Source organism: Giraffa tippelskirchi, chromosome 9 (genome assembly GCF_054371585.1).
Source record: "Giraffa tippelskirchi isolate mGirTip1 chromosome 9, T2T-mGirTip1v1.2.pri, whole genome shotgun sequence".
Lineage (NCBI taxonomy): Eukaryota > Metazoa > Chordata > Mammalia > Artiodactyla > Giraffidae > Giraffa > Giraffa tippelskirchi.
Genome location: NC_137283.1, coordinates 136,114,261 through 136,130,961, shown reverse-complemented (window position 1 = coordinate 136,130,961; position 16,701 = coordinate 136,114,261). Strand labels below are relative to the sequence as shown.

The window sequence follows — 16,701 nt, the reverse complement described above, 5'->3', positions numbered from 1 at the left end:
TTATCCACTGAGAGTGAGGATAGGTAAAGAGCTGTTGAAAATTTGATATAGTTGTGTATTTTTCTCCATCTATGTTCAGCTGGCGGTGGGATATACTTAACTATAGTTGGAAATTGTCATAGCAAATCTCACAAAGCAAAGGAGGATGAAAAGTTTAAGAATATATTCAGGAGAATAATTGAAATGACCAGCCATGGAAATTTTAGCTGCCTTTTCATTTCATTTTAGGTTGTATTTTCATTTTGTTGATAGTTTCTTTTCCTGTGCCAAAGTTTTTAGTTTGATTAAGTCCTATTTGTTTATTTTTGCCTTTGTTTCCCTTGCCTGAGGAGATATATCTGAGAAACTATTGCTAAGGCTGGTGTCAAAGAGCGTATCTGCTGTTATCTTCTAGGAGTTTTATGGTTTCAGGTCTTGCATTTAAGTCTTCAACCCATTTTAAGTTAATTTTTGTATACAAGTAAGAAAAGGGCCCAGTTGCATTCTTTTGCATGTAGCTGTCCAGTTTTCTCAATACCGTTTATTGAAGAATAAACAGTATAATTACTCCATTGTAAAAACCATTTGGCTAATTTCAGATTTTTACAAAATAAAAATTTACAAAGCCAAATTGAAGGAAGGAGTTTACCGGATATTATTTAATAATTGAGATGAGTTCCTATCAAAGATGACCTAATCATTTGTTGAAACTTCTGTATACATTAGACAGGTAAAAGTTGGTTATTTATTCAATATTTGGCTTAATGCCTCCTTCTATAATTTATTATCTTAGAATATCATTCCTTTTAGTGTTATCCACTGAATTAATGATATTTTTTAAGACATTGGCTAATATCATTGCAATTACTAATTTTTATGTTGTGGGTATCAGAAGTAGAGACAAGTGGTACTCGATTACCAGAAAAGGTGCATCTGCTGTTCATCTTAAACTCTAGAGAGAGTCCTGCTTTTACCTAAAAAAATTATAGAAATAAAAGTTAACTTTGAAACACCAGGGTAACAAGTAGATTTTGAAGGGTTTGAACAAGTTGGTAGGAATCAATGAACTTACGTGAAAAAATAATCACAAAAAATTTAAAGTCACTTCTGAAATTTAAAAATGGGTTTTATTCTTAAAGAAGAAAGTGAAAGTGAAAGTTGATCAGTCCTGTCTGACTCTGCGATCCCATGGACTACACAGTCCATGGAATTCTCCAGGCCAGAATACTGGAGTGGGTAGCCTTTCCCTTCTCCAGGGGATCTTCCCAACCCAGGGATGGATCCCAGATCTCCTGCATTGCAGGCGGATTCTTTACCAGCTGAGCCACAAGGGAAACCCTTTAGATATAGTTACTGTCCTACTGTCTTAACAACTTTCAAATACACAACAGAGCATTGTTAATTACAGTTACCAGGTTGCACATTACATCTCTAGGTCTTACTTATCTCATAAGTGAAAGCTTGTACCTTTTGACCACCTTTACCCATTTCCCTCACCTTTCACCCTCCATCTCTAGTAACCACCAACCTGTTCTCTGTTTCTATGAGTTCAGATTTTTAAGATTCCACATATAAGTGAAATTATTCAGTGTTTGTGTTTCTTTATCTGGCTTATTTCACTTAACCTAATGCTCTCAAGTTCCATCCATGTTGTCCTAAATAGCAGGATTTACTTCTTTTTCTTTTTATGGCTGAATTGCATATATATATATATATATATATATGAAAAGTGAAAGTGAAAATGAAGTCGCTCAGTCGTGTCCGACTCTTGTGACCCTGTGGACTGTGTATATATATGGGCTTCCCTGTTGGCTCAGAGGTTAAAGCGTCTGCCTGCAGTGTGGGAGACCCGGGTTCAATCCCTGAGTCGGGAAGATCCCCTGGCGAAGAGAACAGTTACCCACTCCAGTATTCTTGCCTAGGAAATCCCATGGACAGAGGAACCTGGTGGGCTACAGTCCATGGGGTCGCAGAGTCGGACATGACTGAAGCGACTAAACATGCATGCATACATACATATGTAGGAAAATGAGAAGTAGTGGGAAAATGTCTACACATTTATATACATGCACTTACACACATATATATCCATTTTCTTTATCCACTCATGTGTCAGCGAACACTTAGTTAGTTTTCATGCCTTGACTATTGTAAATACTGCTGCAGTGAACATAGGATGAAGGTATCTCCTTAAGATAGTGATTTGGATGTAAACCCATGGCTGATTCATGTCAATGTATGGCAAAAACCACTACAATATTGTAAAGTAATTAGCCCCCAACTAAAATAAATAAAATAAATTAAAAAAAAAAAAAGATAGTAATTTGGTTTCTTTTGGATATACAGAAGGTCCCTGACATACAATGGTTTGACTTAAGACTTTTCAACTTTACAACGGTGTGAAAATGATTCCCATTTGAATTTTGATCTTTTCTAAAAAGATATGCAGCTTGGCATATGTAGTAGGAGGAACTCTATTTTAGTGATGCTGAGATGTGGCAGTGTCCACAGATCTCAGTCAGTCATGAGATTATGAGGGTGATCATACAACCATTCTCTACACATATGACCGTACTGTTTTCCACTTTCAGTACAGTTCAGTTCACTTCAGTTGCTCAGTTGTGTCCGACTCTTTTGTGATCCCATGGACTGCAGCACGCCAGGCTTCCCTGTCCATCACCAACTCCCAGAGCTTACTCAAACTCACGTCCACTGTGTCAGTGATGCCATCCAATTGTCTCATCCTCTGTAGTCCCCTTCTCCTCCCACCTTCAATTTTTCCTAGTATCAGGGTCTTTTCCGGTGGGTTGGTTCTTTGCATCAGGTGGCCAAAGTGTTGGAGTTTCAGCTTTAGCATCAGTCCTTCCAGTGAATATTCAGGATTGATTTCCTTTAGGATTGACTGCTTAGATCTCCTTGCAGTCCAGGGGAATCTCAAGAGTCTTCTCCAATACCACAGTTTAGAAGCATCAATTCTACGGTGCTCAGCTTTCTTTATAGTCCAACACTCACATCCATACATGACTACTGGAAAAGCCATAGCTTTGACTAGACAGACCTTGGTTGGTAAAGTAATGTCTCTGCTTTTTAATATGCTCTATAGGTTGGTCATAGCTTTTCTTCCAAGGAGCAAGCATCTTTTAATTTCATTGCTGCAGTCACCATCTGCAGTGATTTTGGAGCCCAAGAAAATAAAGTCTCTTACCGTTTCCATTGTTTACTCAACCATTTGCCATGAAGTGATGGGACCAGATGCCATGATCTTAGTTTTCCGAATGTTGAGTTTTAAGCCAACTTTTTCACTCTCCTCTTTCACCTTCATCAAGAGGCTCTTTAGTTCTTCTTTACTTTCTGCCATAAGGGTGATGTCATTTGCATATCTGAGGTTATTGATATTTCTCCTGGCAATCTTGATTCCAGCTTGTGCTTCATCCAGCCTGGCGTTTTGTACTTATGTACTCTGCATATAAGTTAAATAAGCAGGGTGACAATATACAGCCTTGATGTACTCCTTTCCCAATTTAGAACCAGTCTGTTGTTCTATGTCCAGTTCTAACTGTTGCTTCTTGACCTGCATACAGATTTCTCAGGAGGCAGGTCAGTTGGTCTGGTATTCCCATCTCTTTGAGAATTTTCCACAGTTTGTTGTGATCCACACAGTCAAAGCTTTCAGTACAGTATTCACTAAATTACATGAGATATTTAACAGTTCATTACAAAAAGTCTCTGGTGAAAGCAGACCAACAAAGGTCTGTCTAGTCAAAACTATGGTTTTTCCAGTAGTCATGTATGGATGTGACTACTATGGCTGTGTGTTATGTAATTTTTGCCCAAATATAGGCTAACCTAAGTGTTCTGAGCATGTTTAAAGTATGATGTTTGGTAGGTAGGAAAAAAAAAACATTTTCTACTTATGATATTTTCAGTTTATGATTTCTTTTCAGATCATAAGTCTCTTGTGAGTCAAGGTAGGCCTGTATACCCAGGAGTTCAGTTGCTGGATTATATGGTAGTTCTATTTTTAATATTTTGAGGAACCTCTATTTTTAATATTTTTCACAGTGGCTGCACAAATTTGCATTCCAAGGGTCACTGTTTTTATTTGCAAGGTATTTCTTTCGATCTTATGCATCCATGACAGCAGTTCAGTCTTAAGTTATTAAGTAACAACTCAAACAGTAGTTCTGAGTAAGGATGAGGGTGGGAAGTTGTAGAGTCAGTTGGGGGAGCTTTCCAAGCCACACATTCCTAGCTCCATTATCTTGCTGAGATGCTGATAGTCTCCCACCAACTCCCATTTGAGAATCATTTATCTATAATACATCCGCAAGTTTTTATTTGCTTCCAGTTGGCAAAATTTAAACCAATACTTAAGAACTAAGCAGGGATTTTACTAAGTGAAAAACTAGACTGTTAGATTGGAGTAGAAAAGAGATCTTATGTTTTAATATTTTGAAACTTAGAGTTTCAATTTAAATTATTTCGAACCTTAGTTCAAAAATCCCAGTTACTTATCCATAAGCAACTATATATATATATATATATATATATATTTTTTTTTTTTTTCCCTGCAGAATGTTCTTAAAATTACTTCTTCAGGAATATGGGGAGGGAGTGTGGAGGAAAATACTGTGCCATACATCTGTCTAACCGCTATTTTTCTTTTTACTCTCATGCTTTCAGAAATATTTGTTAAATATTATGGCCTGTTGGTTACTGAGCTAGGCACTATTTGCACTTGCCAATGACAGAACACAGTAATCTCCTGTTTCCATCGAAAGCTCTTCCAGTTCTCTGCAGGAGAAATCGGTGTCTTCTTTTTCACTCTCGTGGTGGGTGGCCTGTTGATTTGGGCTGACGCTGTTCAGTATGTACTCATTTGGCTAAGCTGTAATTAGACCAAGACTGTGGCACTTCTTGCTTTGTCTACAGTGAGACCTGCTGATAGAGGAGACAAAGGATGAATCACATATACCTTAAATACTTGATGGGAAACGCTTTAAGAATAAAATCCATCCAACAAAAAGTAAAAACTAATAAAAAAGAGAGTGTATATATAATAAGGAAGTGACTTTAGCTTAGATGTGTAACAGCAGCACTGCAGAATTTAAAACTGAGAAAGAAATCATATACTTCTATTATTAGTTCTTCAACTAGAGAGGAAACTCCTTATGTTCAGGATACAGATATTATATTTGTGTATATTCAGAGCATGGCTGAAGATGGGGCCCTGAGAAAAGTCTATGTTCAAGACCTGGGTTTTAACTTACTGACTGATACACTTGAAAAAAGAAGTAGAAGTTTTCTGCTTGGATAATATTGAAAGTTAATTTCAGTTTGATTTTGAATATGCCTTTGATTTTTTAAAAATCTTATTTGTGCAGCTTATATTTAATTGTACACAGCCTGTGTTCTTTGTTAGTTAATATAGACTCTGAGAAGTTAGAGATTTGTTATTATGGTGTTTAGCTAAGTCTAGGCTCTCAATGAATCATGGACAAATGGAAGAAACCTGAGGAATAAAATGAAGCTGTACATTTTATTCCTTTCCACGTATTACTTAAGACTAAAGCCTTAAGTGATGAATTTGAGAGGATGACTATGGCAAAGATTGTCAGCTGTCTACCAATGATCAGTCCCTCCTCTGCTTTAGTGGAAGGACAATAGCCAAGTAAGCACCCAGAATTCAATTTTCTTTCTCCCTTGGTTTGGAGTGAAAGTGACTTGTGCACAGCTGGGCTGGGACTTTTCAGAAATGTATTTTTAGGTCCTTTTTGCTCTCCTTCCACTTCTGCCAGCTAGCTAGAGGTGCTGTTGCATCCATGGAGGATAGAAGAGCCACACAATAAGTTGAGGAGAGAGGCCTCCTACCAGCATGGATACTGGTCCTGAACTGTTGCATAAGTGGGCAATACACTTCAACTACTTTTGGTTCACTAAAAATTTTGTATTTATTATAGCAGTTTAGTTTCATCCTAACCAGTACAGTCTTTAATTTACTTATAGATTTAGTAGTAAAAAAATAACGATTCAGGGGATTCCCTGATGGCTCAGTGGTGAAGAATCCACTTGGCAATGGAGGAGACCAGGGTTTGATCCCTGCTTCAGGAGGATTCCACATGCCAAGGAGCAAATAAGCCCATGGTCCACAACTATTTTTTTTAACAATTAATTTATTTATTTTAATTGGAGGCTAATTACTTTACAATATTGTGGAGATTTTTGCCATACATTGACATGAATCAGCCACGGGTGTACATGTGTCCCCATCCCAAACCCCTTCCACCTCCCTCCCCATCCCATCCCTCTGGGTTGTCCCAGTGCACTGGCTTTGGGTGTCCCGTCTCATGCCTTGGACTTGGACTGGTCATCTGTTTCCCATATGGTAATATACACGTTTCAATGCTGTTCTCTCAAATCATCCTGCCCTTACCTTCTCCCACAGAGTCCAAAAGTCTGTTCTTTATATCTGTGTCTTTTTTGAGCCTTGCTTATAGGGTCATTGTTACCATCTTTCTAAATTCTATATATATGCATTAAGATACTGTATTGGTGTTTTTCTTTCTGACTTACTTCAATCTGTATAATAGACTCCAGTTTCATCCACCTCATTAGAACTGATTCAAGGGCATTCTTTTTAATAATTAAGCAATATTTCACTGTGTATATGTACCACAACTTTCTTATCCATTTGTCTGCCGATGGACATCTAGGTTGCTTCCATCCATGGTCCACAACTATTGAGCCTGTGCTCTGGAACCCAGGAATTGCAACAACTGAGCCCACGTGCTACAACTGCTGCAGCCCACGAGCCCTAGAGCCTGTGCTCTGTAACAAGAGAAACCACTGCAATGAGAAGCCCTCCATTGCAACTAGAGAGTAGCCTCTGCTCGCTGCAACTAGGGAAAAGCCTGAACATGAGATATGACCCAGCACTGCCAAAAATATATAAATAAAATAGAAAATTAATGATTCAACCAATAAAATGCTAATAAATGCTTAAAAGTAGAAACAGATATATACAAAGTACTACACAAATATGAAAAATTAGAGGCTATTATGGCCACTTTCAAAGAAGAAAACATAATAGAACAATGGGATTTGAGGGTGCGAACATATAGGACAAAGATTGTGTCTTAAATGAAGATCTGGTTTTCTCATACCTTAAAAATGGCCCGAGTCCTGATTTTGCCACTCGTGTAGCTGTGTGATCTCAGGAGCCTATGGTTTAGTTTTTTCATCACTGAAGATGTTAGACTCTTCCTACTCCCAAAGAAGCTAAATTTAGGAAAGAAACCCTGCTTCTGAAGTAGGAGTTGCTACAGTTTCTTGGCTAATTTGATAATGTAATTGGTTTTTAATTAGCTTTGTCCTATCATAGCTGACCTCTCTTGCTGTATTCAGTATTCCTTCATTGTGAATTTTAAGTAGAACCTCATTAGATTTCCTAAGAAAAAAAAGTTACTTTCTCGGCTTTCTTTCAGCCTCTAGCTTTAGCATATTATTTTTCAATTTACAAAATTAGTAGTGCATGGCATAAATATATTTATTTCTATACTTAATAGCATAATGAATAAATGTATTTTCCCTATGTCTGGTTCTAGGTTCTAATATATTTTACCTATAACATGAATGAGGTGGATTATATGCTATCTAAGGTTCTTTTTAAAAATTGAGATGTATTCTTATGGGAGAAAGTTTGCCCAAGTACACTAGCAGAGACACCTTGAGCAAAGAGCTGGATGGGCTTTTCAGCTCCAAGACTGGCTGTGAGTCTTTGTTTTCACAAGAGATTCCTTTTTGCCCAGTTGAAACATTTTTAGAAACATTTTTTTTTGGTTTTTGTCTTCACTGTCAGTTCTCTCTGCAGCTGCCCTGTTCCACTGCACCATGCTGGCTCCATCTTTCTAGGAAATACCCGGATTCTAGTGCCTGGTTCCTGGCAAGTGTGGGGCTTCCCTGATAAATCAGTTGGTGTAAAGAATCCGCCTGCAATGCAGGAGACCCCGGTTTGATTCCTGGGTCGGGAAGATCCTCTGGAGAAGGGATAGGCTACCCACTCCAGTATTCTTAGGCTTCTCTTGTGGCTCAGCTCATAAAGAATCTGCCTGCAATGCAGGAGACTTGAGTTCGATCCCTGGGTTGGGAAGATCTCCTGGAGAAGGGAATGGTCACCCACTCTAGTATTCTGGGCTGAAGAATTTCATCGACTGAGCGACTTTCACTTCACTTCATCTTCGCTTACTGGATAAGTGTACTTGACATAGATGAACATTGGAGTGTGCAGTGCCTCACCTCGCCAGTAGGGGCGCTGGCCCCACTTTGTTGAGTTTAACCTGAACTTCCCTTTGGATCTCTGGTTGGGCTTGTAAAGTGTTATTTCTGCATGCCATCATTTCCTAAAAACACTTTCAATTTTAAATATTTATTTTACTTATATAATACACTTATTTTATGTAAAACGCCCTTACAATAGTTAGCAGTTTTCATATAAACAGCATAGTCTTTGGGGCTCTGAAGTTCTTAATGATAGAGCAAAACATTTGATTTAAGACATAGACCCTTCAGAATAAGGTTCCTAGTTCTTAAGAGCTGTATTCATTCCTGTGTAAGAATTTGCTGTTGCCCTGAGTAACTGTTTGGCCTGACTCTGCCAACACTCATCTATCTTTGCCCATTTTTAGAAAGGGCATTTATATTTAATGTGTTATGAATGAAACATTTTCCTTCCTCCTTCAGCTGGCAGCTGAGAGGGAAGCTCTGATATTACAATGTTGTTACCATTATACACACAGCATCTGGCCGCCCTCTCTTCCTCTCCCAGTGCCAACTCACTTTGTATGTATACAGTGGGATGGCCAGGTAGACAAGGGTCATTAAATACACAGTATGAAGTTGGGAAGGAGAAAAAGAAGTCAAAATCGATGTGAGTCCCTCACAGAGAAGCTAAAAGGCAAAAGGTCAAAGTTTTCCTGTGTGTTTAAAAATTTTCGTAAGTGAAAGAAGACACTGTTTCTATGTTCTGTGTGTCCGAGTGTTAATAGGATGAGAAACACTTTTTGTTCACATTTTCTTGTAACCTTGAACTGAGAATGTTGAAGTTCTTGCCTTGCTTTTTCATTGCATCCCACAGAAAGGTTATTCCAGATTCACTTGGCAATATTCAGACAAGCTATTTCCTAATCCTCAAAATAGCTTTTGTTTAGAGTATTTCCCAAAAGTCTTAAAATATGTTCATGAACTGTATATATATTTCATTTACCAAACCTTTGGATTGAAAATTCTTAAAGGAAAAATAAAACTTGGAAAACAAAGACTTAAATAATGTAAATCTAGATGAGCAGAAGAATGCATTAAAGGATCACCTTTTTGCTAATAAATATTATATAAATAGTACAATTTTATACTCAGAACAGAATGTCACCAATACTACAAGGTTTAATTTCTCTTGTTCCTGCTGTGATTCATGTTAATTTTTTGACTTATCAACCACAGAATATTTTTATTTAAAATAAAATTACTCCCTGAATTCCAAACAAGAAACAGTATTACAAAATGATTCAAATCTGAAAGTCCTTTTCCGAGGGTTCTACATGGTGTAGGTTGTTCTCCCAGAGAACACATTCTATTTTTTAAAATGGCAAAATCATTCATTTCCTCATTCAACAAATACCTGTTAAGTGCCAAGTGGCATTGTGCTAGTATTGGTGATACAGTAGTAGAAGAGATAGACATTAACCCAATAGTTGCACACACATGCACACACACTTATACTCATAAATTGTGATTTGTGTTATAAAAGAAGAACACAGGACACCTTGAAAGACCTGATTTAGCTAAGTATTAAGGACAAAATTTGTGAGGAGGAAATTGTTGAACTGTGATGGGAAGAATGAATAGGAGACAGTTAGGTAGGAGCAAGGAGGGCCAGCATATATAATGGGAAGAAAGCCCAGCATGTGTGAGAACCCCAAAAGAGGCCAGTGTGCCCAGGAGGCAGAAGTTGAGAAAGTAAGTGTCCCATGAGGTTGGTGAGTCTGTATCTTATAAGGTTGAAAACCTCTTTTGATCTTTATACTAAGGTCAGAGTAAGTTCTTACAGTATTTTAAGCAAAGAGATAACAAGATCATATGAACATAAAAAAGAAAATCCCTCTTGCTGTACTGTGGAGGGTAAATTGGCTATGTGAAAGTCACTCAGTTGTGTTTGACTCTTTGCGACCCCATGGACTGTATAGTCCATGGAATTCTCCAGGCCAGAATACTGGAGTGAGTAGCTGTTCTCTCCTCCAGGGGATCTTCCCAACCCAGGGATCAAACCCAGGTCTCCCACATTTCAGGTGGATTCTATACCATCTGAGCCACAAGGGAAGTCTGGGTAAGTTGGAGGGAGAGACAAGAATGGATGAGGGAAGACCAGAAAGAAACCTGTTAAATAATTCAGGGGAGAACTGATAGCTGTAGTGCTGAAGAGGAGAAAAGTGAAGAGATTCAAGGAACTTCTTGGAGATAAAATCAATAGGAAAGTCCCTAGAGTTCTCACTTAGTGAAACTGAGAAGCCTGGGCTAAACCTTAGTTGACGAGGCCCTTGTTTTCCTCCTTGTTGAGGGGCAGGTGGCATTTATGTGACATCAGCAGAGGTGGCTGCTGAAGAAGGCAGACAATTAATAGGTCACCACGTGGTAAACGTCTCAGAAACAGGAAAGCCAAAGTTACTGCAACATAGCGGCCAAGCTAAGGTCGGCACAACAGCTGGGAGTTCTCTGGGGAAGGCTTGCTGAATGAAGCAACAAAGCACGACATCCAATACTGGTTATATATGGAGTGGCTCATGATTTCCCAGGCAGCTCTGCAAATGTCCCAACGTAACCCAAGAACACGAAATCTGCCAAGTCACCTGACTTACCTTTGCGACAGCTCCATGTGTTTCCAAGGCCTCTCTCTCCTTCTAGGGTACAACGCAATAGTCAAGGTTGCTTAGCCTTCCGCCCACTAAATGGAACTTGGTGTTCTAGAAAGATTTTGAGATGAACAATCAGAAGATCCAGGGTCTAGATGCTGGCTCTGAACTTTTCTGGTGGTGGACATCTTTGAGGTACAGGTTCCCTCATATTTAAAATGTGGTGAATAAAATCTACAACCTTGCAAGGTTGTTGTGAAGGTTAGGTATATAACAGGTCCTCCATAAATGGTACAAACAATAATACAAAATGATTTTTGCTATGAAAATATCCTCTTGGGCTTCCCTAGTGGTCCAGTGGTTAAGAATCTGCCTGCCGATGCAGGGGACACAGGTTTGATCCCTGCTCTGGGAAGATCCCATATGCCATATGGCAACTAAGCCAGCATACCACAATTACTGAGCCAGCACTCTAGAGCCTGCAAGTCACGACTATTGAGCCCCTGCGCCACAACTACTGAAGCCCAGGTGCCTTACAGCTTGTGCTCTGCAACAAGAGAATCACCACAATGAGAAGCACATATACTGCAACAGAGTAGGCCTTGCTTGCTGCACCTAGAGAAAGCCCATGTGCAGCCATGAAGACCCGCCACAGCCAAAAATAAATAAATCTTTAAAAACTATCCTCTTAACTCTCTTCTTTCTTTTACACAGTTTCTCTTTTTGAAATTTTTTTCCATGCCCATAGATTCAGCTGTAACTTTATTTGTCAAGTGTTGCACATTTGCTAGGTTTTCAGACAATGTACAAGATGATGGAGATACAGTGGAGAAGACCAACACAGTCTCTGCCTTCACAGAACTTCTACTTAAACAGAGACGAGCTAGGTGTCCCCTGGGGAAGAGACTGTGGGCTGTCACAATATCAGAGTCCTCTTTTCCTGAACACATGGTAGATTACACTTCTCAGCCTCCCTTGCAGTTAGATGTGGTCATGCAAGTCTAAACAGAATGCGAGCAGAAGTAATATGTGTGTCACTTCCAGGCCAAGATTCTTACGAGGAGGTGGGTATGCCTTCTCTACTCTCTCCTTTACCCTTTACTGGATGGATGCAGATAATACTAAAGGTTCTCAGGACAAAAACAAAGCCAAAGATGGAAGGCACCTAGGTCCCCAATTTACCATGTGAAAGAAAGCCATTTTAGCCCAGGGATGTTGGCCTTGGACTGCTTTATATTCAACAATAACCAAAATAACTTCTATTGTGTTTGAGTCACAAAAATTTGTTTGCTCATTTGTTACAGCAGTTGGTCACTCTGTCGTGGTCCTCTTCAGTCCCAATCTTCTTGCTCTGTTGTAATCAGTGCCCTTAAGACATTCTTTGTTGTTGTCCAGAGGGCACGGCCATCTCAAAATGTCTGCAGTTATATTGATAATCTCACCTTCCAAACATTTTCTAACCTACTTCTTGGTAATAATAGCATCACCATTGTAAAGTTCTCCAGGCTTCATGAGGCAGAATCAGCTCTTTCTTTTTTACCCTCAACTACAATCAGTTACCCATTTCTATTCTGCATCTTTTGCGACCTTCTGGAATTTCACCCTGCCTTTCCATCCCCTCTTGTATCATCAGCACCACTGAAAAATGTGACTCTCTCAAGGGGTAAAGGGGCTAAAATTCACGTCATACCTCCCAGCACAGGTCTGTGTCCACCTAGAGGAAAGTGAAAGTGAAAGTCACTCAGTCGTGCCCGACTCTTTGCAACCCCATGGACTATGTAGTCCATGGAATTCTCCAGGGGATCTTCCCAACCCAGGGATCAAACCCAGGTCTACCCGCATTGCAGGTGGATTTTTTTACCAGCTGAGCCACAGGGGAAGCCCAACCTAGAGGAAGGGGAGCTTTTTTGTAATTTGCATAAAGGTGTCAAAAGAAGGGCTTTCTTTCTAATCTGCTGTAATCTTCTTGGGGATTTGAGAAGCCCCTGTGACATACTTATCAAGCCTCTAGTGCTTCATGCTGAAGCATTGCTAGGCATCCGCCAATTTATAACATTCTCGCCAGTCTCCTCCACTTCCAGTTTATCCTGTGAGTCCTTCCTACGTTAACCTTCCAAAAGCACTGATGTCGTTACTTCCTTCTTAAGGAGTTCATTGGTTCATACTTGTCTATCATACTGAACTCCGTAGCCTTGTATGCAAAGCTTACTGTGATCCAGAACCATTTCACTTCAACCTTTTCTTCTGTTACTCTTTCCCGTATTTCTCATTGCAAACAACATTGCCTTTTGGGAAGGGATACTTTTTGTTGCATCACAGCATTCCAAGAATTACAGAACATTTAGCCTCATTGAGCCCATTCACTAAATGCCAGGAGAACCTTTCATACATTGTGACAACAACACACATGTCCACAAATTTCAGAGATGGGGACAGAACTTCTAAGTCTGAACCACCAACAAAAAACAATATGTATTTGTTAAGTGTCTGTACCACTCTGTTGTTCCTTTATTCAACCAGAAAAACAACTCTGTAAGCTCAGTGTTATTTTTATGATCTTATGAATGAACAAATTTTGGCTCCAGGAAGTGAAAAGATGAAACCAAGATGTATAGCTATAGAGAGAAAGACAACTGGTTCAAACTATATTGTGTACTTTATCCAAACTGGGCTACTCAGGATGATCTAATCCGCCTTGTTCTACCCTGATTTTCTTCACTGGGTTTTTTTGCTGACTGGAATACCCCTATTTTCTTTCTAGAAAACCCATTTCTTTGAGCACGAGTATAGATACTGTCCCTTTCAGGAACGCTTCTCTGGCCACACTAACCAGGAATCATTTCTGAATCTCTGTGATGCATTCTGCTCTTGGTTGGCTTACTTCATTGTCTGCTTTGAACCATCCTGTGTGTATGCTCCTTCTCTCCCGTGTTGGGTCATATGCTCCCTATTGATAGGAACTTATTTGTTTACTGTGGTTCTTAATTTCTAGCAGCTTCTCGCATGTGTTTAAATGTGCTAAACATCCATGAAAAGGAAGAGGCCAAATAATATGGTGTAGTGGAAATAACATGAACTTTGGAGTTATTTTCACAGTGAGACTATAGCACTTGCCATTGTTGGTCTGGCACATGTAATATAATCTCCACAAGCTTCAGTTTATTCATCTGTAAAATAGTGCTAATAATATTGAACCTAGTTAGTAGAAATGAGGAGTAAATAAGAATCTATAAAATATTAAGCATATCATAGGGCAATTAATAGAAAGTAGAAGTAATAATGAAAACAGTTAAATATCAGGTTTAAAAACTTAACACAAAACTTTTTTAATGCTGACCTAGACATTTTCTTGGAAGTCCAGGACTGCATTATCTCTTTGTGACCATGCCTGGGGCTGGTATTCATTGAATGGTTTTGGTTTGAATCTTTCCTTTCCTCAGGCTTTTCAGGTTGGTTCTGAGCCTGGGAAAGCTTAGAGATAAACGGAAGGATTCCCTAATACTCCCTACCAAGCTTCTGTATAAATTTTGCTAAATAGACACAAGGAAGGTTGAGGACAAATAAGAATGTGCTCATTATGATGCTTACTGACAGGAATTTCACTAAGCCATTGCACATCTCACTGTAACTGAAAATTTGTAATATTTACCCAACCAACTTTCCATCCTTATATCCATATACATATATACCTCTCCATTTTCCTTTCTATCCTTTTTTCTACCTATTCATCTATATACCCATACATCTGCCATTTGACATTTTTAAGTGCTGCCTATGTCTCTGTATTATGGTAGGATCTGGAAATATAATGAGGAAGAAGACAGTTTCTCATCCCAACAACATCACTGTCAAAGAGGCCAAAGAGAAATGTAATAAATAAGGTGAACAGCTACCCTATCAACTGAAAAAGCAAATATAAGATTCAAACTCTTTGCGAATCTTGATTCCTCTGATTGAGTTGAAAACAGCTTATAATTTTTTAAAATAACTGATAGAAAATAGCTTCCTTCTCTATTAAAAATACAAGCAAAACAGGACCATCATTGTGAAAACTAAGTCATCTGTAAACTTAGAGGAAATAGTACACACAAGGCTGCCATCAGTTATGACAATATTATGTTATGTCAGACCATGCATTACAGTGGGAAAGACAGAGAATTTGGATACAGAGGACTCACATCTTAGCCTCTTACTGATGTTGAAGTTAATTATCTTCTTGGAGTCTGTTAATTTATTTATCAAATAGGGAAATTCTCAACTCATGAGGTTGTAATGAATAACAAATGAGATCATGTATGTGAAAATGCTTCCTAAAATGCTGAACTTAACATTAATTATTACCCTTTGGACATAATCTGACGATTTTTCTAATTTATGTATCTGAATTTTATAATTGAGAAAATATATACATTTAATGCATCTATTTTAAAATATATACAGTTAATGAATCTATTTTGAAAATATATACATTTAATGAATCTATTTTGAACTCAGGATTGTATATAAATTTAAATGTACAGATTAACTTTAACACCAAAAAAAGTATTATCTCAGAGAATTACGAGGTTTATCCAATAAGATCCTCATCAAAGGAGATGAGTGATTGTTTTAAAAATGAAGAAGATGATTAATTAGGAATAATTCAACATATTTCAACAATTTCTTTAAAAGCTCAGCACTATTTCATTCAATTCAAAAGACCCGAGGGACCATAATGTAGGAAGAATTGTGCTTTTCCTTCAGAGGAAAGAGGGAAATCTGTTTAATACCATCATTCAGGAGGTTGGGCTTCTTCTTTATCACTCTTTTCTGATGTATTACAAAATTTAGACAGAATTTATTTACTAAACAGTTACTGATTCTTTAATGAAAGAATTAATTTTCCCTGTATTTCTAAAGTAACAAATGCAACTGACATCTTGTCTCACCTTGAAGCATATAGCATTTAAATTAAATGACTGCGAGCACCAAGGCTACCCCTCTTTCCCTGGGTTCCTCTTCCAGTGAGAACTCCAGGATACTCCCTGAGAGCTTTCTACAGTTCTATGGGCTTATCTGGAAGATGCCCTGGAGGAAGAAATGGCAACCCACTCCAGTATTCTTGCCTGAGAAATACCATGGACAGAGGAGCCTGGTAGGCTACAGTCCACAGGGTCACAAAAGAGTTGAATATGACTTAGCAACTAAACAACAATGGGCTTGTTTACATATTGTTGTCCTAGTGAGAGAACAGGAGAGCTTAGAAGTCCCATTTCTATGACCATCACTGAAACACAGTGGTTTTGGTCTTTCTAGTGATGTCCTCATTGCTTACTGAAGAAAAATTCTACAATGACTGATGGTCACCACTACCATATCCAGTCCACTCATGGTCTCTCCCAATGTAAGTGGAGGAAAGGAAGTCTGGCTTCCCTGTATTCCTCTTGTCTGTGCCAGCTGCTGTTCACAAGGTCATTATCTCTTAGGAGACCAAGAGAACTGGATCTGAAGGGCTTTCCAGCCTCATGCCATGCTTTGCCAGTCCCTTCTCAAACCTTCACATCCCCGCACTGGAATGTGCGACACTCAGTTCAGAGGAAAACTCTATCTTTTCACAGAGATGGAGAAGACACTTCATGTCTTAAAGTCAACTTGGAAGACACATTTAGTATTATGCAGTATGATTTAAAGCTGAAATAACTGCCCATCTCATTTACAATTAACAAAACCTTGTGTTATACAAACTATTGGGTTTCTTTTTTTTGAAAAGATATTTATTTTACTCAAGTTTTTTATTTAAAGATTTTTAATAAACATGAACTATTTTAAAGTCACAGTATTT

At 38.5% G+C, this 16,701-nt stretch overlaps 2 long non-coding RNA genes across 2 annotated transcripts in view; one reads left to right on the top strand and one right to left on the bottom strand.

Moving 5' to 3' along the window:
- LOC145521763 (uncharacterized) overlaps positions 1 to 16,701 on the top strand; it is an 85,480-nt gene that overhangs the window by 30,200 nt on the left and 38,579 nt on the right. The gene's annotated exons all lie outside the window — the stretch shown is intronic.
- On the bottom strand, positions 4,629 to 13,141 carry LOC145521774 (uncharacterized). The gene is made up of 3 exons (XR_014065676.1): positions 12,877 to 13,141; positions 10,887 to 10,991; positions 4,629 to 4,920 (listed from the first exon to the last, which is right to left on the bottom strand). It is a non-coding gene; the product is annotated as an uncharacterized LOC145521774 (long non-coding RNA).